Source organism: Papio anubis, chromosome 13, assembly GCF_008728515.1.
Source record: "Papio anubis isolate 15944 chromosome 13, Panubis1.0, whole genome shotgun sequence".
NCBI lineage: Eukaryota > Metazoa > Chordata > Mammalia > Primates > Cercopithecidae > Papio > Papio anubis.
Window position 1 is genome coordinate 7,385,716 of NC_044988.1, and position 24,056 is coordinate 7,409,771.

General features: G+C 39.5%; 1 protein-coding gene across 10 annotated transcripts in view; it reads right to left on the reverse strand.

The window, feature by feature from the left end:
• DIRAS2 (DIRAS family GTPase 2) overlaps window positions 1–24,056 on the reverse strand; it is a 165,274-nt gene that overhangs the window by 24,381 nt on the left and 116,837 nt on the right. The window contains exon 1 of one of the 10 annotated variants that reach the window (XM_003911955.3): window positions 7,225–7,580. The exons of the other annotated variants lie outside the window; for them this stretch is intronic. The gene's annotated coding sequence lies outside the window, so the exon portion shown is untranslated. Of the gene's footprint in view, window positions 1–7,224; window positions 7,581–24,056 lie in introns of those variants that run through there. 10 annotated transcript variants of the gene reach the window in all.

Sequence of the window (24,056 nt, forward strand, 5' to 3'; positions counted from 1 at the left end):
TTATAATGGATAACTGTGTATGTTCTCTGACACATCAAAAATGTTATACATGCTTCATATAAGGTCCACACCAAAAGCTGAACTCTGAACAACTACACCAAGAGGTCAAGAAAACACATGTTTAGAGGAAAACATGGGTTATACTTACATCATGCGATATTTAATTCATGATTTGAATGTAGCCTTAACACTAGGGGCAAAAGTGTCCTCATAAGCCTGACCAGAGAAGGCCCAGGCCACGGGAGACTAGAGTCAGAACAGGGAGTCTCATGTGTTGATCTTTGCCAGTCTTAAGAGAAGGTAATGGAAGATAAGATGATAATTAGTATTTACATATCTTTCAATGCTGGGGTAAAAGATTCACAGTTTCTAATTAGTATAAGTTTCCTATTGAGTACAAGTCCTACAACCAAGAGGTCTGGGTTCCATCTGCAGTTTTAGGGTTGCAGGGCAAGACCCTTCTGCCCCAAACATAGCTTCTGTTTCCATAATGGAAGTGGAACAACATCAGTGGAATCTGGAATTGTCCTAAAGGATAGAGAATACAACTGAACATTCTTTTTTTTTTTTTTTTGAGACAGAGTCTCGCTGTGTCGCTCAGGCTGGAGTGCAGTGGCACAATCTAGGCTCATTGCAAGCTCTGCCTCCAGGGTTCACGCCATTCTCCTGCCTCAACCTTCTGAGTAGCTGAGACTACAGGCGCCCACCACCATGCCCGGCTAATTTTTTGTATGTTTTAGTAGAGACAGGGTTTCACCGTGTTAGCAAGGATGGTCTCAATCTCCTGACCTCGTGATCTGCCCACTTCAGCCTCCCAAAGTGCTGGGATTACAGGCGTGAGCCACTGCGCCCGGCCCTGAATATTCTTACAGAACACCTCTATAAGAATAAACATATCACCAAAAAGTTACCAGTGCAAAAATCAACAATATTTTGTTTGAAATGCAACAAAACAGACAAAGTTGAATATTTCTACAATGTTTTGACTTAATTGGCTCATTGTTTCACATTAACTGCCAATGGCAACTTACTCAACATGATTTTTTTCTCAATCGCCAGAAATGGTCTCTTGTCAAAAGCATACATTGAATGTGAAGAGGGGTTGGTAGTGGAACATTTAGCATGTGACTAAACGGTTTGAGTGGTCGTTGGTAACGGAGCAGCAGTGTGATCTGGTGTTAACAAAATGGTACATAGTCAAAGAGAGACAGACATCAACTGATAGCCATTTAGTCAGAGAGATAGACAAACACATGGAAGTATGGTATCCACAGTGTGTCATGTACAGTTGTTCCTCAACTTACCATGTGGCTACGTCCCGATAAACCCCTCATAAATTGACAATATCATGTCAAAAATGCATTTAGTACAACTAACCTACTGTACACCATAGCTTAGCCTTGCCTACCTTAAATGTGCACAGAACACCTTCATTAGCCTACAGCTGGGCAAAATCTTCTGGCAACACAGTCAATTATAGAGTATCAGTTGTTTCCCTTGGTGATCATGGGGATAACTAAGAGCTATGGCTCACTGCCACTGCCCAGCATCGTGAGAGAGTATCATACAATATATCACTGCATATCACCAGCCCAGGAAAATATCAAAAATTGAAGTACAGTTTCTACTGAATGTATATAGTATTTCCACCATTGTAAAGTCAAAACATCATACATTGGAGCATTGCAAGTTGGGAACCATCTACAGATTTGTTCATATTAGTATATAGAGAGTCAGATGGTGTTTTTTAACAGCTTCGTAAGACTCTGCTGAGGAATAAGCTATCATTTATTAACCACTTTCTTACTATTTTCAGTCTTTTGCTCAATGAATAGCCTTAATCATAAATATTTCATGTTTCTGAGCCTATCTGTAGAGAAAACTCCTATAAATGGAACTGCAGAATTAAAGGGAAGGTACCTTCAAATTTGGTAGAGATTGCCTGTTGCTGTTGAAAATTACTACCCAGTTCTCCATCTCCTGTCCCATGGTGCTGTATGAGTGCTATTTCCCCAGATCCTGCATAATATGGTGTATTATCAAACTCTTTGATCCCTTCCATTGAAACAAGATGTCTGTTTCTCATTACTGAATTAATTGCATTTACTTAATTTGGCTGACATTGAGCATCTTTTCTGTTCCAAGTAATTGGTATTTGTATCTTTGAAACCGGTGCGTTCTTGTTCTTTGCTCAGTTTTCAGTCGTTTGCCAGGATGGTGTTATCTTAGTTTAAGGCCATGGCTCTCCAGCTGTGCTCGAAAGAGCAGCACTATCCCCTTCACCAGGACCTTCTTAGAAACGCCTGGTCCCCTTTGAGTCAGATCAGCTCAATCAGAGACACGTGGGTTTGAAGTCAGCAATCTCAGGCTTAGCAAGGCCATCAGGTGATTCTGATGTTTACAAAATTTGAGAAGCACTGTATTTTAAAAAATTAGGCCTCATCTAAAATATGTTGCAAATATCTTTCCTTTGATGTTGTTTATTTTTAACTGTCTTCTGGACAGAAATTTCAAATTTCTGTGTATTCCAATTTAACAAACTTGTCCTTTTTAGTATTTCAGTTTGAGTTTATCCTTAAAAAGTCCCTCCCCTACTAAGAATTCTCCCATATTTACCTTTTCGTTTTTTATGTTTAAATATTTATTACAACAACTTGATTTGTTTCTGCATCTTGAAACTCTTGTGTATGTGGAGGAATTTAAACTAGCATTTAAAGAATGGAAGAATAAAAAAGAGGTGCACAAAGCATTATATGTAAATCTGGCAAAATTTTTTAAAAAATAGATAAGCACATGATTTTCATGATATTCAGAGAAATTCAGGTTCTTTTCAAAATCTGGGTTACCCAGCCATTTCTATTATCCAGTAGTTCTATCTTTTCTTGGCTTGCAAACATTTACACAGACCTTACTAAAAACCTAATGTCAGTTTTACATTTTGTGGTCTGCTCCCATTCATTCTGTAAGTAAGAACCCGGTGAAAGCCAAAGAAGTCCCAAGAGAGAAGCACAAAGGTAAAGAGAAGGAAGCAAAAGGCTTAGTCAATCCTTTTTTAAGTGTCAGATGACTGTTTTACAGGCAAGGAGGCAGTGAAATGCTCCATTGATCGTGTGCGTGTGTGTGTGTGTGTGTGTATGCGTGTAATTGGGGTGGTAGGTAGCTGGGTAATAAGGCTGGGGAGATGAGTCTAAGTTTGCACAAAAATGGCATTAAGCTGGATTTTTTTAATGCAAATAGAGAGCTGAGTGGACTCTACCTGGATTTGCCCTCAATGCAGAAACCTGGATTCTGATCACTTTTCCTTTTTGTTCAGCCTCTTCTAGAGAGAAACTCCCAAACTCAAAAGGCACAAAGGTGCTCCAATAAAACAATCAGAAAGAAAGGTTGACAGAGGAAGGAAAGCTGCCTCCTCCAAAGGCTCCTTTGTCTGAGCTCCGATGAGTATCTGAAGATGGTAAAGGAGGGAAGGGCGTCTGTGTGTTTATTATGCGAAGGCCTAATGGAAAGTTCTTGCGTTCTTATTTTCTCAGAAAAATAATCACTTTGCAGACGTTAATTAGCTTTAGAAAAATATTGCCCCAAATCCTTTCATACAAAACACTGCCCTCTTTAAATCTCCTGTCATAATTTCTGAGACAGAGAACCATGTGACGGAAATGGTACCCACCCCACGAGCACTCACTGATCATGGAGGTATTCAGGGACTAGATAAAGAAATTGACATGTTTTCATTAAGGTCATTAATTTCTGTGTTTCAAGAATCCAGTATTCATGGGTCAATTACAAAGCATTAGATTTCACCCTAAACTTCATATAATGGTGTCAGATAGACACAAACACATACCAGTAAAGAATAATAATACTAAAAGATCTGCGAAATATATTTTATTGCATAGTAAAGAATAGCCCACTAGTTGTTCATTAGTTTTATAATGGGTTTGCTACTGCTTGTTCAGTAAAAGAAATTATATGAAAATTGAATGATCCATAATGAGACTTGCGGACTAAGTTGCTGACCTCTGTAATCAAGAATAATGCTGAAGCAACCCCAGGGGGGCAGTACTTCTTAGGATAGAAGTTCGTAGTGGTGCAAAATGATGACACCCATTAAGGCATACCTGTTTCCTTTGTTTCTGCCACAATAAATCTCTAGGCTGTTTGCAGGTTGGATCCCCCATATCTACTCACTGGTTATTTTTCATAGAATCACAGGAATTATTTGATCTAATCCTTTTGTCTTTCTGATAAAGAACTAATAGGTTCAAGACAGCATCACAGTTAATGGCAGGAAGGAGAAGGACACATATCTCACAGTAATCTGAGATCACTTGTATGTTTATTTTTGATAGTGCTTAGTTGGTGATGGTGCCGAACATCTTAGCTTTTAAATTACCATCAATTGAGTAATGATCTATAGCTGTGCTGGACAATACAGTAGCCATCAGCTGCATGGGCTACTGAGCACTGGAAGCACGGCTAATCCAAATTGAGATGTCTTGTAAGTACTCAGCAGGTATTTAAAAAGGTAAAATATCTTATTAGTATTTTGTATGGATTATACTCAAATGATCATTTTTATATGCTGGCTTAAATATATTATTAAAATTAATTTCAGCTGTTTCTCTTTACTTTTCCATTATGACCATTAGGACATTTTAAACTGTGCACGTGACTCACACATTTCAATTCTATTGTACAGTACTGATTTCTAAGAAAACACTTCACTGCATTTAGGAGACAGCTATAAGGAATCTCTTTCCTAAATTTGCCAGTGGTTGAGAGCAAAGAAGGAGAGCATGAGGGGGCATTTGTTTTTAGTACTTCAAAGAGTCCCTCCCCATCAGTGAGGAGAGACTTGTGAGCCATGCAATATAATGAAAACTAAAGATTTATTTGACACCAGCTAAATAATTTTAAGTTCATGTTTAAATATGTATGCATGAAGTAGTAAATTTAACTCTTAAAAAGCCATCAGCAATTTTGACAACATAACAACCATCGTATTCCCTTTCGGTTGAGCAGCTGTTTTCCTGGAAAAATCAAAACCAAAATCAATTAGTGTCCTACAAATCAGTTCTGCTCTTAAAGAGACATCTGTCCACTGTTAATACTCATACCAGGTAGATAGAATGATGAAAAATAGAGCCAATCCACCCTATGAGTGAGAATTGGAGATGGTTGTTATCTGAATTGAAAGTTACAGATCAACACCAAGCACTTTTCTTACTTAAAACAGCTGGCAGGCAACCACTCCACCCCAGACAACAGAATGGTCCTCTCACAAAGAAATTCTCTGGTAGAAAAATGTAAGGCATTTGTCATAGCGAAATGATGATTTTGCTTAAATCAATAGGTTAATTTTGAACATATCAACTCTGGTCTCCAAATTAGAAGAAGAATGAACGATACATTTTATTATCACAGATACACTCTCTTTTTGACAAAAGCACCCTAGTTGTTTCTTAAAAGGTTTTAATTTTTCAGTAAGATATGCAGTATTTACCATTGAAATAATACATTTCCAATACAGTAAAAGTCATGTGTGGTGTATAGGATACGAACAACATACAATAAATAATCTCTTAAAAAAAAAAAGTCTCCTCCACTCTTCTCGTGAGGAAACTGCTTTGCTGAGAACGCTGGGTTGTTAGACACAAGCTGAAAAGTGACTTCCACAACTTGGCATTCAATCTGTATGTTTTCTGAGTCGCCTCTTAGGAACAACTCTATTGAAGCTGTAACAAAGAAAGATTCTGGAGGTTTCTACAATAACTATGAACACATACTTCCCATCTGCAGGGATCACTGAAGTGTGAGCAGCAGTTCTGTGCCTTGGAATAGACAGCAATTCCCCCTCCTTTCCCCTTCCTTTCCCTGTGCTTGCCTGGGACTATTATCAAATTAAATGCCATCTGTTAAATGGGATGAAAATGTTTCCTTGCCACTGTATCTTTTATTTCTATAAAATGAACTATGTGTCTTCCTGTCCCCGGCCCACAAAGCCTCCTTCATTTCCAGAGATAGATAAAGTTGTGGACAATTTGCAATTTCAGGCAATAACCAAGAAGGAAAAAAAGTATGATTTCCCCTACAAATTTGTTAAATTTATTCTAATTTTATCCTCCCCTTTTCTCTCCCTCCCACTCCACCTCCTCAAATCCAAATGCCACTGGAAATGGAGCGCATTGTGACTGATTTGGAATGTAAAATGCTCCAGACTTTTAGCGTTACCTAGAAAATCTTCCTTAAAAATAATATTTTTGAAAATTTTTAGTTTGAAGCAGGAAAGTTCTGACATGCTAGGCTAGCTTCTCACATCCTAAGGGATCTATTTAAAAGATAACAAGGGCAAATATGTAAAATAAGTTCCCAGGGAAGGCAAGCTGTGTCTCTGCACAGTAGGAAGAAACTGAATTCCACCACAATGTTGTATTCCAACATTCAATAGATGTAACAGATGATTCACAGAGCTTCTAGTTTAAAAGTCTCCCAAACCCACATAGAATGTGAATTGGAGTTTTGAAGAGGAAAAACAGCATTTTTCAAGAGAGGACGAAAGAGGCAGGTTCCCACACCGCCGAAAGCCAGCACTGCTTTGCAGGCGAGCCTGGGAGCTGTCAGCAGTCATTGTCATCTGATGGGAAACCAGTCTTACAACTGAGGACTGGATGCAGCCCCTTGCCCATCTTCTGCTTTACAACAAGGAAGCGGAAAGAAACCCACGTAGATATCATGAAACACGTTCTTTAAGAAGACAGACAAAAGATTTAGACAGGTCTCAGCCAAGCGCATGAAGTGAAGCAGTCGAGGATGAAAGCATGCCGAACCAAACGGCCGTCTCTAGCGTGCTTGGCATTTTTCTCACTTTAGAGCACATCTTCTTACTCTTTTCCTAAATCCATTAAACTTCCACATTAACAGAAACACCTGCACCGTAGAATTTTCTAAAACGGTAAATCCTGTTTTGGAAGGAATCCCTAATAATATGTAAGATACAGATTTTTTAAAAAGAACATGTTTTAGACAAGGGTCGCATGATGCTCACCCTCCCTAACAAGGATACAGAAATGCAGGTTTCTTCCCCCTTTACCAACTCCAGTACACGCTGACTAGCCCTCCCAGAGAGCGGTAATCCCTTTCCAGGGGCTGCAAACAATCATGCCAAAGCCACCCGTGCCCAATGCGGACACAGCGAAGCCACGGCAGAAGGGGGAAATCGGTTACCTGGGGAAGAACACAACTCCGCTCAGAGCTTCTTCAGAGCTCCGCTCGCGCAGGACAGGGCAGCGCAGGGTGTGTGGATGCGGCTCCTCCCGGAGGCAGGCGCAGCGCGCTCCCTCCCGCCGCCGTGACGATGCTGTCAGCTGCTCGCCCGCCGTGCGCCCTGCACCGCCCGCCGGCCGTGCGCCCTGCGCCCTGCGCTCTGCGCTCTCGCGCTCCAACCGCCCGCAGCCCCTGCACCTGCGCTGGCCTGAGCCGCGCCGGCCTGGCACTGTCACCGCCGCTGCACGCTCCTCCTACTCTCTTCAATCTCTGCCTTCTCAGATGTGCCAACTGCTGCAGAGGCTGCTGTTCCTGCTTAAATGGCGCCTGCTCGCCTCCAAAGAGCTTTTAGGTGCCACCTACTGCATGCTCCTGGAATAGATGGCGAGGACTGGAATTTTCTGATAATTTAATGAATTAAAATAATTCCGTTGAAAGGGAACCAGATTCTTTTGTTCGCATTTCCAACTATAATTACTACTAACCATATAGACTTTTTTTTCCCTTTCCAGATTTTAACTTTTAAAAACCAACTCATTTAAAGGCAGACGAAATGCCCTGACCCATACCATAGCCAACCACACAGCGTAGATTAATATATGCTAATTTAATAGAATCCTATGACAACACCGCTATTGGCAAGCTTGGATTAGAATTGCCTTTTCACTGAGTGGTTTCACATTAGCATTTCAAGGAAATAACCACGTGTATTTCCTGACATTGATAAACAATTTTGTCAAAGACGCATTGATTAAAAACAGGTGAATCAGCAAGAAAAAAGATTAATGGCTAACAATTCTGTGCAGGCATTTTTAAAAGTGCTTTAGTGTAACATTGATCCATGTTAAATTTAAACTACAGACTGAAGGAAGATTTCTTCTCTTGGTTATATTACTCATTCTTTTGTAACACCAAATATGCTAAAAGACTTGAGCAAAATTAATATTTGGAGTTCTTTACATTTGATTGGTGTTGTAGAATCCTATTTATCGGTTTTAATCCCGTCTTCACTTTCTAAATAATTAAAACATGTTAACCTTTGAAGTTCATTTCCAAAGTAAAATTCTGCCCTGCTATTCACAAGAAATATGTGTTTTAAAAATCATACTTAAAAACTATACATTTTACAACTTGTAGTCGAGAAAACTTATTTTATTTCCCAGTTCGTCCTAATTATGGCCTTGATCCTACGGCCATTGGAATATAAAAATAAAAATATACTGTTTTTACTAAAGTCATTTAAGGCTACTGTCAATAAACCTGCCCCTACACTAATGATGTCTGAAAGCAGAGTGATCACCCTGTCCTCCACGGTCTCCTCTTCATTACAAACGAATGTATCCCACTCAGAAACCCATCCCAGAGGAGGCTCCAAATACGATGACAGTGGATTCTGGGCACCGTCTGATGCAGTTTCTGGGTCCTGAGACAACCATCCAGCTTTACAAGTCAGGATGTTGTTTTCCATGACAACCAAAATGTAGGTTATCAGGTTAAATGACAAAATGGAATTTAAGAACTCAACAAAGGAGGGTAAAAAGATTAAAGTCGTCAAAATGCTGAAGGCAAAAATCCAGTGCTAGCATGGAATCAGGGAGAGCAAATCAGGAGCTAATAAAGAGAGCCAGTTCTAGGCTGAATATCCCACAATGCAGAAGAATCCTGCCTTTTGCCACATGCCATCATTATTTGTTCTGAGAATGTGAAGCAGAGGCCCAGAGGCCTCATTTAAACAAGAAGCAACTCACTTAAAACCATGTCTCCAGCCTCTTTGGCACTCCCTACGATCCCTAACCTTTCATCAGCCAGAAGGAGCAGATTGCTTCCAAATTCCTCCTTTTACTTCCCCTTAACTTATATCCTTCTAAGAGCCTGTCCCATTTGCTTCTAGGCTAGGGGATCCTGACATCTGCCTGCACATTAGAATCAGCAGGGGAGCTATAAATACATTTTAAAACAAGGTCCAATTTCCAGCCCAACTCGTGCCACAACTGGCACAGGACCTCTGTGGACGAGACCCAAACATCCATATATTTCAAGGTGCTTATGTGAAGTTGCTGTTCGTGTCCTCAAAAAATTCATATGATGACATTCTAGTTACCAATGTGAGGAGGTGGGACCTCTACGCAGAGCTCTCATGAATGGGATTAGTGCCCTTATAAAAGAGGGCCCAGAGAGCTAAGGCATCGTCTATGAACCAGGAAGCAGACCCTCATCAGACACCAAATCTGCCTTGATCTTGGGCTTTCCAGTCTCCAGAACTGTAAGCTATAAATTTTGGTTGTTTATGTTTTTTTTTTTTTAATAACAGCCAAGAGTAAAACAGAAGTCAAAGTCAAGAACCATTAATCTAGTATAAACCTTTGTTACTCAACGTGAATTCACGGATCTGCAGCATCCACATTACCTGGCAACTTATTAAGAATACAGACTTTTAATCCACACTCCAGAACTTCAGTCTCAGAATCTGACTTTAATAAAATATCCAGGAGATTCCCAAGTTTGGTAGAAGTGGAGAAGCTCCAAGCCAGAGTATCTCAAATACCGCGATATATCAGAATCACCTTGGAGGAGGGGGCTTGTTAAAACACTTCCAGCTGGGCCACGTCCTGGTTTTCTGATTCTGTAGGTCCGGAGTGGGGTCCCTGGTAATGCTGATGCTGCTTAGAGCAGGAATCCAGATGAGCTAGGCCACTCAGGTCATGCAGAGACCAGTAGCAAATGGTGGTGGGCTGTTCAATGCTCAGGTGGAAGAAACATAACAGTCCTCCATTTTCAACAGTAACTCTATCCAGTGTCACTCCTTTTGGGGAAGCCCCATCCTTCTCCACAGTCTCACAGGTGCGCTTTCCCCAGGGTCTTTGGGTGGCTGTAAAAAGAGCCTCTTCAGCCAAGTTCCTGCTTTGATCTCACAGCTTAGGACTCTGCAAGCTCACACTTGGCCCTTGTGCAAATGAGAAGATGGCCCCTCTCTGTGTGGACACAACCCTTCCCTCTGCCCAGACAGTGCGTGGCTTGAGGGGCAGAAGACCCTTTGTACAAAGAACTTTCTGGACAGGTGCAGGCACTCTGGGTACCCAGCTGGGTGAAGGATGCACCTGCTGAGCCCCAGGCCACTCTCACCCTCTGCTGGTCACCTTGTACATTATACAAACTGTACATCCCTCAAGGTACACATCAGCTCTGCTCCCCTACCAGGCCAGCATGGTCTGTGTGATGGCTCGTAGCTCCATTTATGACCTTGGTCCACAGAGTGCCAGACACTGCCGACAAAGAGGAAGGGCCAAATTTTGACACTGGGGACACAAACTAAGGGAGAAGGCAGTAAATGCACTGATCAGGTGCTGAGCAAGCAAGCATGCAGTGAATGAAAACACATGCCTTTGGACTATGTTCTCCATGGCTCTCTTTGTCTTACTTTTATCCTGCTCTCTCTAAGACAGTGGTTCTGGGGACCAGCAGTATCAGCAACCCTGGGAAGTTGTTATAAATACACATGTCCGCTCCACCCTGGACCTATGGATTCAGAAACTCTGAAGGTGGAGCCCAGCCATCTGCTTTTTAGCAAACATTCCAGGTGATTCTGGTGCACAGCAGAGTTTGAAACTCATCGCACTACAATTTTTTTTTAATTACACATTTAGCAAATGCCCTGTCAACATATCTCCTCTAAAATTCTTGAAAAGTTACCATGCTGGTAGAACGTGCTCCGGGGAACAATGCACCCCATCCTCTGTGACGTTTCGGTAATGAAGACTCAGCAGATTTTCCTGACATCACAACATTGGTTTCTTCCCAGCTGTCCCTTCTCAAGTTCTACCATACAAGGGTGGGGCACAGGCCTCTGCTGCCCAGAGGACACTCCATTTCCCAGCAGTCTTGTCACCAGCCAGGGTGCCCACCTCCAGGACTGGCCCAGGTCTCTCTGTACCTCAAGCCCCAGTCACCATGCCCTCCTCAACAGGGTCACTCCATCCTAATCTCTGGAAAAGCCAAATCCTGGAAACTCAGGTCACAGCTCTGAAGTGCAAAATGCTCTGCAGATCTCGGAGAAAGGAAGCACATAAAGGCTTGCCCCCAGAATGGAAGAAGAAAATAAAATTTTCCTTTCATTCTTGTCCATGAGTTAACTGGTCCAAACATAAGAGCTCTGAAGTTGGGGTGGCCCTTCAAAGACAGCCCATATTGAGGCAAGAAAGCCACCCTGGATCAGTCATTGTCTGTGTGTCGTCTCTCCTCATTCCTCAGGAATATAATTTTGGGCAAGTTGGCTGTCTTCAGCAGAAGGTAATGTCAAGGAAGGGAGTCAGCTGAGAGCCTTCCGCAGTGATACTCCAAAATTATAGATATGTGATATTTAAAAACTAGTTTTAGCTCAATGAGTTTCAAACCCTTCTGTGCATCAGAATCACCTGGATTGTTTGCTAAAAAGCAGATTGCTGAGCTGCACCTTCAGAGTTTCTGAATCAGTAGGTCCAAAGTGGGACTGAAATGTGTATTTCTATTGTATCGCCACTGGTGCAATAAGAGCTTCAGTCCTGCGTGATGGATAAGGTTGTGCCCAATGGCATCTCCCACAGTCCCCAAGGGTGACTTTCAGAGGATGGTGCCATTTTGTTGCAAATAAAGAATCTCAGAGGTAGGTCTTCTTTGCAGCAGATAAAGCTATAGTGTTATTCCATTGGCTTCAATCCTGATTCTCTATTTTTAATCATCCCTTCAGGCTATACCACCCAACTGTACTACTAGATGCCTTTAAGTTTAACAAGGTTTCACCGTTCTTCTTCCTTCCTTCCTTTGATACCATGTGTGCCCCATTAATCTTTTCAGCTTACCCGAGCTACACAGATGCTAAAGCTGACATCTGTTCTCCGTAATCTCAGAGAGTTTCTCATCCCTGCCTTATGTGAGGTTGACCTAGTTTTCTCGGTCTACTCAAAATATTAGTGAACATGAACAGATGATTATATGCATAAAATGTAACTCTACGCACTAACATTTCTCTGTGCATTCCTGGATCCAACCCATCACACTCCTCTCCTTCCCTCCTCCCCAAACCTTCCACTACATCCTCTGGAATGCTTGTGTCCTATTCATAAACTTCTTTGTGGAAGGACTGTTCTCCAGGTCCCTGCTTCTGGTCACATCTCAAGCAGAAGTTCTCCTTCCTCTGGTCTCATGGTCTTTTCTGGGCCATATCTTCTACTCCCAGCGGCAAAATCTTGCCTCTTTTTGGATGACGTCATTCTCTTTTCTTCATCCTGTCATCATCTGCCATCCTTTTGGCCTGGTGGTCTTCCTCTCTACCTGGCTACCTGAAAGATTCACCACACCTCTGGCCTCTATTGTCATGGTTCTCCCTTTCCCCGTTGACATTTCCTGCACCACACTCCAGCTGTCCCGCAGATAGTCATATCCTGCTCCCCAGCATCACAATAGAATATGGGTTTCAAGCACCCTAATTCCAGGCCAGTCACATAGCTATGCCTCTTCAGCAGGCCTATGTCTCCCCTATGCTCAGGATCTCTTCTTTCTAAGTATCTGTCTCTTCCACACCCTCACTTCTCCCTGTCTATTAGATCTTCTCCATTTGTATAAGTGGTAGGCAAAAACATTTTCTGTCCCTCTCACTCATTTGTCCCCTCTGAAAAATCAAAAAGATTGAAGGAATTACCAGGTGAGTATCAGCTTCCTAAGTGGTCTCCCCGACCTGTGTGATCTCCAGTCTGTTCCTGCAGCAGCCAGGATGAGCAGAGCAGGATATTCTAGAGCTTTGAGAATCAAGCCCAAACCTTCATCTGGCTTATAAAGCTCTCACGATCCAGCTGCTTGCTACATCTCCAGTTTTATCTCAGGTCATCTTCCTTACTCACAGGTGCCAATGGGCCTGGCTTTCTTTCAATTCTCAAAATTCACCCTGGCCCTCCTCCCACTGGGGCGGCTGCACATACCATTACTTGGCTCTGTGTGCTTTTATGGCCATGGCTGTTTCACCGGATTCCTTGCCTCCAATATACCCCTAAAAATCTTATCCACAGAGAGGCATTCTTTGATCACCTTGTTTAAAGTCTCATCACCTTCTGCTTTGGATTGAATTGTGTCCTCCAAAAAAAGATAAGTAAAATACTAACCCCTGGTAACTCAAAATGTGACGTTATTTGGAAACGGGGCTGTTACAGATAGAATAGGTTAAGAAGAGGTTATACTGGAGTAGGATGGGCCCCTACGGGGAACACCCCTTGTAGAACACATGACTGGCATCCTTGTAAGAAGAGAGAAAGAGACACACAGAGAGAAAAACATCATGTGACAATGGAAGTAAAGGCTGGAGTGATGCATCTACAAGCCAAAGCATGCCAAAGATTGCCAGCAAACACCAGGAGCTGGGAGAAGTGAGGAAGGATTGTTCCCCAAGGTTTTAAAAGGAACAAGGTTGAAACCTTGGTTTTGGACTTCAACCTTCTAGAACTGTGAGACAATACATCTATCTTTTTTAAACCATCCAGTTTTGATACTTTGTTACAGATGCCCTAGCAAACTAATATACTTCCTGATATGACTAAATATTTGTAACCCTCCACCAAATTCATATATTTGAAGCCTAAATGCCCAATGTGATAGTATTTAGAGATAGGGACTTTGGAAGGGAATTAGATAATGATGGGGGAGCCTCATATGAGGAGAGACACCAGCACACTCTCTCTCCATGACGTGGGGACACAGTAGGAAGGTGGCTATGTGCATACCTAGAAGAGAGCCCTCACTAGACACCAGATTTCGTGGCACATTGATCATGGAGTTTCATACTTCCAGAAGTGTGAGAATTAAATTTCTATTGTTTAATCCACGGTCTGTAGTATTCTGTTATAGCAGCCTGGACTGCCCAGGACACTTTCCATCATCCAGCCCCTAGTTTCTGCTTCCTTTACGGTCTAGATTATGATATGTTTATTCTTGTATATCAGTCATCTATATGCTTATTTTTATCTTCCCCTTTATTCTATAAGCTCTAGGAAGTTAGACACCATGAGTCTTTCTCATCATTTCTTCAGCATGTCAGGTTGAAAAAAAAATTGAGGGAGGATGTACATAATTGCTACCTCCCTCACTACCTAGATTCTAAAACAATAAAGAACATACCTAAGAATATACAGGAATCAAAATATTTGAGCAAGATGGCAAACTAGGAACTCCAGGTTCTTGTTCCCTATAGAAATATCAAGCAATAACAGACTGAGTGAATAGCTCGGTGAAAGTTCTAGAAGCCAACCAAGGATCTGTAGCAACCAAGTGAATGCCCAATCAAGAAAAAACAAACTCTAAATGGTAGAAAATGGCATTGTGTTTGTGCTCACCTTGCCCCATTCCCTCCCTAGCAGAGTGCCAAAGGAAGCCACTTAATTCCTGGTATCTTTCTTGGGAAAAAAAATAAAAGAATAGGACTTGTTTGCAGTGTTGTAGCTTGTCTGGGGACCACCCAAGGAATGAGTTTCTGTCTTTCCTGACTCAGCAATCACACAAGAATGATGGCAGTTTGGATAGTAGGTCAGGGGATATTGAAAGCAGTGGTGGGTGTTGGAATGCCTGAAAACTACAGGGGAACTTCAGACCCATAGATATCGGGAAGGAAGATATTATAGGCAGAGGACCACAATAGAACATCTAAGGCCAGGGAAGAAGAAGGGGTGAAACCCCTAGGAAAATTAAGACATGTAAAAACAGTCATGTATATAAGGGTACTGGGAAAATGGCACATACACAGTCCTAGGGAGTATGCATCCCCAAAAGAGTCACAGAAGACCTTAAACCTCCATGCCAAGCTGATTAATAAGGATCTATCCTGCACAGAGGCAGTCTGCAAAGTCTGCGGTGTGGCTATTTTTATTTAAATGCCCAATTTTCAACAAAAGTTCACAAAGGATACAATGAAACAGGAAAATATGGCCCATTCACAGGAACAAAATAAATGTGTAAAAACAGATTCTAAAGAAACACTGGCTTCGAACTTACTAGACAAAAACTTACTAGACAAAGACTGTTCTATACATACTCAAAAAGCCAAAGAAAACATGGACAAAGAACTAAAGGAAATCAGAAAAAAATGACATATGAGCAAAATTAGAATATCAGTAAAGAGATTATTAAAAAGAACCAAATCAAAACTTGGGAGCTAAAAAATACAATTTTTATTAAATTATTAAATTATTAATTATTAAATTATTAATTATTAAATTAAAAATTTTACCAGAAGGCTTCAACAGCAGATTTTAGCAAGTGGAAAAAAGATTCAGCAAACTTGAAGACAGATGATTTTAAGATATCAAGTCTCAGCAACAAAAAGAAAAAAAAATGAAGAAAAGTGAACAGAGCCTAAGGGATTTATGAGGCACCATCAAGCAGACCAATATATACATTATAGAAACTTCAGAAGAAAAAAGGAGGCAAAAAAAAAAAAAGTCCTAACTTCCCAAATTTGAAGACAGACATGGATATATAAACGCAAGAATGACAATGAGCTCCAAGTAGACTAAATCCAAAGACGTGAAACTGTTGAAAGTCGAAGACAAAGAATGTTGAAAGTAGCAAGAGAAAAGCAACATGTTATGTACGATGGATCCCCAATAAGATTATCAGCAGATTTCTCAGCAGAAATTTTTCAGGCCAGGAGGCAGTAGGATGATGTATTTAAAGTCCTAAACATAAAACAACTATCAACAAAAACTCTGTATCTCCCAAAACTGTCTTTCAAAAATGAGGCAGAAATTAAGACATTCCAAGGTAAACAAAAACTGAGCGAGTCTATTATCACTAGACCTACCCCAAAATAAATCCTAAAGGAAATTCTTCAAGTTGAAATTAAAGGATGCGAGACAGTAACTTGAAGTCATACAAAATTTTAGAAATCTTTGGTAAAGGTAAATAACTGAGGGAAAAAAATTAATACTATTATTGTAATTTTGGTTCTTGACTCCACTTACTATTTTATATAATTTAAAAGACAAAAGCATAAAATAATTATAAATCTATATTAATGAGTACTGTATATAATGGATATAAAATGCATAAAGATGTAATTCATGACATTTAATAATATAAAGGGAGGGCAGAGCTGTAAATGACTAGAGGGCTTTTTTTGTTACACGCAATTGAAGTTAAGTTGTTACACATTTGATATAGATTTTTATAACTTTAGGATGTTATATGTAATCCCCTGGTAAGCACAAAGAAAATATCTGTAAAATATGCACAAAAGAAAATGAGAAAAAAATGAAAATATTCTGCTACAAAAAAATCAACTGAAAACAAAGGAGGGCAGTAGGAAGAAAATGAGGACCCCCAAAAAACCTATCATACACATAGAAAAAAATAAAGGGGTAATAGCAAGTTTTATATCATCAATAATTACTTTAAACTCTCCAATCAAAAAGCATAGATTGACAGAATATGCAGAAAAATAAGACAAAACTATATGCTATCTACAAAATATTCACTTCAGGCCTAAGGACATGCATGAGTTCAAAGTGAAATAAGGAAAAAAGATGTTCCATGAAAATAGTAACCAAGAGAGCAGAGGGGGCTATACTAAAATTAGAAAAATGGACTTCAAGTCAAAGAATGTTATAAGAGATAAATATATGATATAATGATAAAATTCAATTTATTAAGAAAATATAACAATTATAAAAATATATGCACCAAACATCAGAGCTCCAAAATATAAAAAACAAACATTAACATTAAGGGAAAAATAGACAACTCTACAGTAATAGTAGGAGACATCAATATTCCATTTTAAATAAAAAAATAGAACTAAATGAGAGATTAATAAAAAAGCAGAGAGTGAATACACTGTAAAACAACTGGAACTAACAAACGCATACATAGCACTCCACCAAACATGAGCAGAATTTAAAGTATACATGCAAATTTCCCTGCTAGATTATATATTAGGTCACAAAATGAATCTCAATATTTTTTAAAATGTTGATTGAAATCCATAAAAGTATCTTTTATGTTCACAAAGGAATGAAACTAGAAATCAATGGCAGAAGGAAAACTGGAAAATCCCCAAAACAAAAACCAGTTGATCAAAGAAAAAAATCACAAGAGAAATTATAAAATAGCTAACATAAATGAAAATAAAATTACAACATCTCAAAAGTTATGAGCTGCAATAAAAACAGTGCTAAGGGAAACTTATAGCTGTAAATGCTTATATTAAAAGTGAAAAAAAAAATCTCAAATTAACAACCTAAACTTTATGCCTTGTATTAATGTGTTCTCACATGGCTAATAAAGACATGCCCAAAACCCGGTAATTTATAAAGAAAAGGGGTTTAATTGACTCACAGTTCCACATGGCTGGGGAGGCCTCACAATCATGGCTGAAGGCAAATGAGGAGCAAAGTCACATTTTACATGTGGCAGCAAGAGAGTGTTTGCAGGGGAACTCCTCTTTATAAAACCATCAGATCTCGTGAGACTTACTCACTATCACAAGAACAGCACCTGCCCCATGATTCAATTACCTCCACCAGGTCCCTCCCACAACAGGTGGGACTTATGGTAGCTACAATTCAAGATGAGATTTGGGTGGGGACACAGCCAAACCATATCATGCCTTAAAGAACTAGAAAAAGAAGAATACATGAAACCCAAAGCTAGCAGAATGAAGGGAATAATAAAAATTAGAGCAGAGATCAACCAAATAGAGAAGAGAGAAACCATAGAAAGTTAACGAAACCAAGAACTGACTTTCTGAAAAGATAAATAAAACTGACAAACCTTTAACCAGATTGATACATTTTAAATATAAGAAGACTCAAATTACTAAATTCAGAAATGAAAGAAAATACGTTACTATTAATATTATAGAAATACAAAGGATTATAAAAATGTACTATAAACAACTGTATGCCAAGAAATCAGATAACCAAGATAAATTAATGAATTCCTAGAAACACAGATAAGACAGAAACATGAAGAAATAGGAAATCTATATATACCTATGACCAATGGGGAGATTTGATCAGTAAGCAAAAACTTAACAAATACTTAACAGACAATTCCTCTCAGTCACGTAAAAAATTGTATGAGGCCAGCACTACCCTGATACCAAAGTCAGTTAAAGACACTGTAAGAAAAGAAGTCTACCGACCAATATTCTATATGAATATTGATGCAAAAATATCAACAAAGTACTAGCAAATACAATTTACCAATACATAAAAAGTTATACACCATGTCAAAGTAGGATGTATTTCTGCAATGCAAGGATGATTCAACATATGAAAATCAACCAATCAATGTAATCCACCACATAACTAGAATGAAGAAGGAAAAACACATGTAATCAACACAATTGATGCAAAAAAAACGCATGTGACGAAATTTAACACCCTTTCATGATAAAAACACTCAACAAGCTAGGAATAGAAAAAAAGAAGCTACCCTAACACAATAAAGGCCATATGTGAAAAACTCACAACTAATATGATAATCATGAAGGACTAAAAGCTTTTCTCTAAGATTGGGAGCAAAACAAAGATTCTCTCTTTTGCCACTTGTATTCAACACGGTACTGGAAGTCCTAGCTAGAATAATTAGGCAAGAAAAGGAAATCAAATCCGAATTTGAGAGGAAGAAGTAAAATTATTTCTATTCAGAGGCACCATGATCTTAGTTGTAGAAAAAGCCTACAGATTCCACACACACATGCACAGAGAAAACTGTTAGGCTAATAAATGAATTCAACAAAGTTGCAAGAAAGAAAATAACATGTAAAAATGAGTTGTATTTTTATACATTAACAATGAGCAATCTGGCAAGGAAGTTAAGAAACAATTCCATTTACAATAACATTAAAGGAATAAAAATACTTAGAAATAAACTTAACTGATAATGTCAAAGGTTTTTTTTGTTTTTTGTTTTGTTTTGTTTTGTTTTTTTTTTTTGGAGATGAAGCCTCGCACTGTCACCCAGGCTGGAGTGGAGTGCAATGGCACAATCAGGGCTGACTGCAACCTCTGCCTCCCAGGTTCAAGGGATTCTCCAGCCTCAGCATCCTGAGTAGCTGGGATTACAGGTGCCCACCACCACGCCTGGCTAATTTTTTGTATTTTCAGTAGAGATGGAGTTTCACCATGTTGGCCAGACTGGTCTCAAACTCCTGACCTCAAATGATTCACCCAGCTCGGCCTCCCAGAATGCTGGGATTACAGGCGTGAGCCACTGCACCCAGCCAATGCCAAAGTTTCATACACTGAAAACTATCCAACATTGCTAAAAGAAATTAAATAAAATACAAATAAATGGAAAGATATCTCATGTTAATAGATTAGAATACTTAACATCATTAAGATGTTAATATTATCCAAAGCCATCTGTAGATTTAATGTAATTTCTATCAAAATCCAAACATTTTTGAAAAAACAGAAAAACTCATATTAAAATTTGTATGGAATTTTAATGGAATCTAAATATCCAAGATAATCTTAAAAAATAGAAGAACAAAGTTAGAGAACTCACATTGCTTGATTTCAAAACTTACTGCAATGGTATAGCCTCCAAAAACAGTGTACTACTAGCATAAAGACAGACATCTAGACCAATGGAATAGATAGCCCAGAAACAAACCTTCTATATGAGGTTAAGTGATTTTTGTCAAAAATGTGAAGACCATGCAATGCAAAGGGTAAAGAACCATCTTTTCAACAAATGATTCTGGGAAAACTAGATATCCACATGCAAAAGTGTGAAGTTTGAACCTTACCTTATACCATGTACAAAAATTATATGAATCAAAGGTCCAACCATAAGAACCAAAAGTATAAAACTCTTAGAAGAAAACAGAAAAAGAAATTCCAGTTTTTGGTTCAGCATGTAAGGAGCTTCAAAGTTATTACTCCTTCCATCCTAAAAACAAGTAAAAAACCTGAAGAGACTGAAAAGTCAACAACTCTTCTTGGATCTGAAAGAGAGGAGAGGACAAAGAACAAACCACTGCCCCCAAGACTGTAAAGACAGGCAGAAAAATACAAAGAGTCACAGCTTACTGGCAGAGACTCAAGAGGGAACACCACCATGGGACTCAGTGTTGGGGTAGAAAAACCTGAACTGTAATTGACGAACTGCCAGAGAGTCAGTACATAACTCTGAGAGTTAAAAACTCCAGGGGGATTCATCACAAGGCCTCCACAATATTGTGAGATTTACCCCCAGGAAATCAGCCAGATTCCCACAGTAAATATCAGAGAAAAATCTCCTTGTACTTGCAGCAGCGAGAAGAAAAAAAGAAGCATTTTGAAATACACCAGTGTATTCCGTTCCTCTGAACAAGTCCTGCCCTCAGAAGAAACTAATTAACCAGAGTCTAACTTGCTGGGGTATTATTAGAGCCTAAGTGACACGGGTGAAAGGAAATACCCAACTCCAGTTTCCCCTAGTCTTCCACATTGGGAAGGGAAATACCCAACTCTCGCCCGCTCTAGCCATCCTGTGGCCCTGCTAAGAAGGGAGAATAAAACTGAGAAATACATGTGAAGTTCACAGACTAGAGCCACATACTCACTAGAAGATCTAATTAGAGGTCTACTGAACGCTTTCTCTCTCCTACACCTCATCACCACATTATGAAGACTTATTAATAGGAATTTCTTTTGCAAAGTACATCGTATTGGACTATTTTAAAAAATTACAAGGCACACTAGAAAGAAAAAAAATAAAAAACAACACGATCTGAAGACATAGAGCAAACATCTGAACCAAACAGTGGCAAGGAGATTGGAATTATTAGACAGGGAATTTAAAACAACTGTAATTAATATGCTTATGGTTCTAATGGGCAAAGTAGACAACATGCAAAAGCAGATAGGCAGTATAAGGAGAGAGATGAAAATCCTAAGGAATAACTAAAAAAAAAAATATATATATATATATAGGAGGTTAAAAAAAGAACTGTAACAGAAACAAAGAGTACTCCTCATGAGTTCATTAGTAGAAAGGACACAGTTGAGGACAGAATACCAGAGCTTGAAGACATGACAACAGAAGCTTCCAAAACCGACAAGTGAAGAAAACAAAGCTTGAAATAAACAAAACTGAATAGCCAAGGACAGTAGGACGGCACAAAAAGTATACTCTACACATAATGGGAATGCCAGATGAAGAAAGAGAGACAGGAACAGAAGAAATATTTGAAAAAATTAGAAAAAAGTGTTATGACATTAAATTTAGCAATGACACCAAAATATATCACATCAACAGAACAGGCAACAAAATGAAAAATGGATAGATGGATTGCATCATAATTAAAATCTCCATGCATCAGGACACAATCAACAGAGTAAAAAGGCAACACACAGAATGGGAGAGAATATTTGCAAATTATACATCTGATAAGGGGTTAATATCCAAAATCTAAAGAACTTCCACACCTGAACAATAACAACAAATGATGGAGAAATGTGCAAAGAACTTGAATAGACATTTCTCCAAGGAAGATATATAAATGGCCAATAAGCATATGAAAAGATGCTCAATATCACTCATCATTAAGGAAATGCAAGTCAAAATGAAATGAAAATACCTTCACATCCATTAGGATGGCTAATTAAAAAAAAAAAAACAAAGAAAACAGAGGGTCACAAGTGGCTCACACCTGTAATCCCAACACTTTGGGAGGCCGAGGCAGGCAGATCACCTGAGGTAAGGAGTTCAAGATCAGGCTAGCCAACATGGTGAAACCCTGTCTCTACTAAAAATGCAAAAATTCACTGGGCGTGGTGGCGGGCGCCTATAATCCCAGCAATTCGGGAGGCTGAGGCAGGAGAATAGCTAGAACCTGGGAGGCAGAGGTTGCCGTGAGCCGAGATCATGCCACTGCACTGCAGCCTGGGTGACAAAGTGAGACTCTGTCTCAATAAATAAATAAATAAATAAATAGAAAACAGAAAATAACAACAGTTGGTGAGAATGTGGGGAACCATTGCTGGAAATGTAAAATGATGCAGCCACTCTGGAAAACAGTATGATGGTTCCTCAGAAACTTCAACATAGATTTCCCATATGATCTTGCAATTCCACTTCTGGATACATACTCAAAAAATTGAAAGCAGCAACTCGAGCATGTATTTGATATATTTGTACACCAATGTCCATAGCAGCATTATTCGCAATAGCCAAAATGTGGGATAAATTCAAATGCCCATTGACAGATGAATGGATAAACAAAATGTGGTATAGATATATAATAAACTATTATTAATCTTCCCAAAAAGAGGAAATTCTGCCACATGCTACAACATGGATGAGCCTTGAGAACATTAAGGTAAGTGAAACAAGCCAATCACAAAAGCCAATCGCACAAATACTGTGTGATTCCACTTGCATGAAGGGTCTAGAATAGTCAAATTCATAAAGACAGAAAATAGAATCGTGGTCGCCAGGGGTTGGGCGAAGGGGGAGCAAAAAGTTATAGTTTGATGGGGACAGAGTGTCAGTTTTGCAAGATGACGAGTTCTAGAAACGAATGGTGGCAATAGCTGTGCAACAATATTAATGTACTTAATGCCACTGAACTGTACATTCAAACATGGTTAAAGTGGTGAATTTTATGTTACGTGTATCTTACAATTTTTTGAAAGCATATACAGAAGTGAAGCTGAGAACAAAACAGCGCTATCATCATTTAAGGCTGATATTACCAAATATGTCATATCTTCAGACAAGTGAGCTTAATGTTATACTACTGAACTCTTGAGTTTAGAGATTTGCCTGCCCAATCACAGGCTGCATGGAACTCCTGCTAGCTGCGTCCTGCTAGGGGCCTGGCTCTGTAAAACTCAGTGGGGAGGAGCAGAACAGAAAACATATGCTTCCCACAGTCCAAGGGACATCAACGTGAATTTGGACCCAAAGCAAAGGGAGACTAGAAATTGAGGAGAGTGCCATTTGATGTCTTCTTGCATTTGGTATAATTTAATTTGTCACTGTTTTGCACCATGACCTCATTAATACTGTCCCTCCCCACCTGCTTCCACCCCACCCAGATATTCTAATTGCGTTGGCCCTTTTTTCCCATCTCTCTCTTTGCAAAAAGAAACATTTCTTTAACATATCTTTTCCATCTTTTTACTCGTTCTTGTTACGGAAATATATATATTTTTTCAAAGATCTCTTTTTGGAAGGCTGCTGGCAACTTGATCTAATTTCTACTGATGGTTTTCTGGGCTTGCTGTAACTTTGAAGTGGATTAGGAAGGGAAGAGACTAGAGACAGAGAGACAAGTCAGGTGAGACATCAGGAATCGCAGAGGGGAGAGATGAAGGGCTGAACTGAGGCAGCAACAGGGCACAGAAGTTAGGGAGAATTGATACTTAAGGAAGTAGACAGTCCAAGGTTTGACGGCCAGAGATGGGAGAGCACAAATGTATTCTCAAGTTCATGCCTTGCTGCATAGATCCTGGTACGACTAAAACTAGCTGGAAGGATTTGGATACTCTAGATGTTCACTCTCTACTGTATAATTTTTTAACATTAAGGAATTTTCTTTAAAAAAAAAAAAAAACCCCTAATTACTGTAATCCTAGCACTTTGTGAAGCAGAAGCAGGCCAATTTCTTGAGTCCAGGAGTTTAAGACCAGCCTGGGCAACATGGTGAGACTCCACCTCTACAAAAAAAAAATACAAAAAATTAGCTGGGCATGATGGCACATGCCTGTAGCCCCAGCTGCTTGGGATGTTGAGGTGGAAGGACCTCTTGAACCCAGGAGGCAGATGTTGCAGTGGGCCAG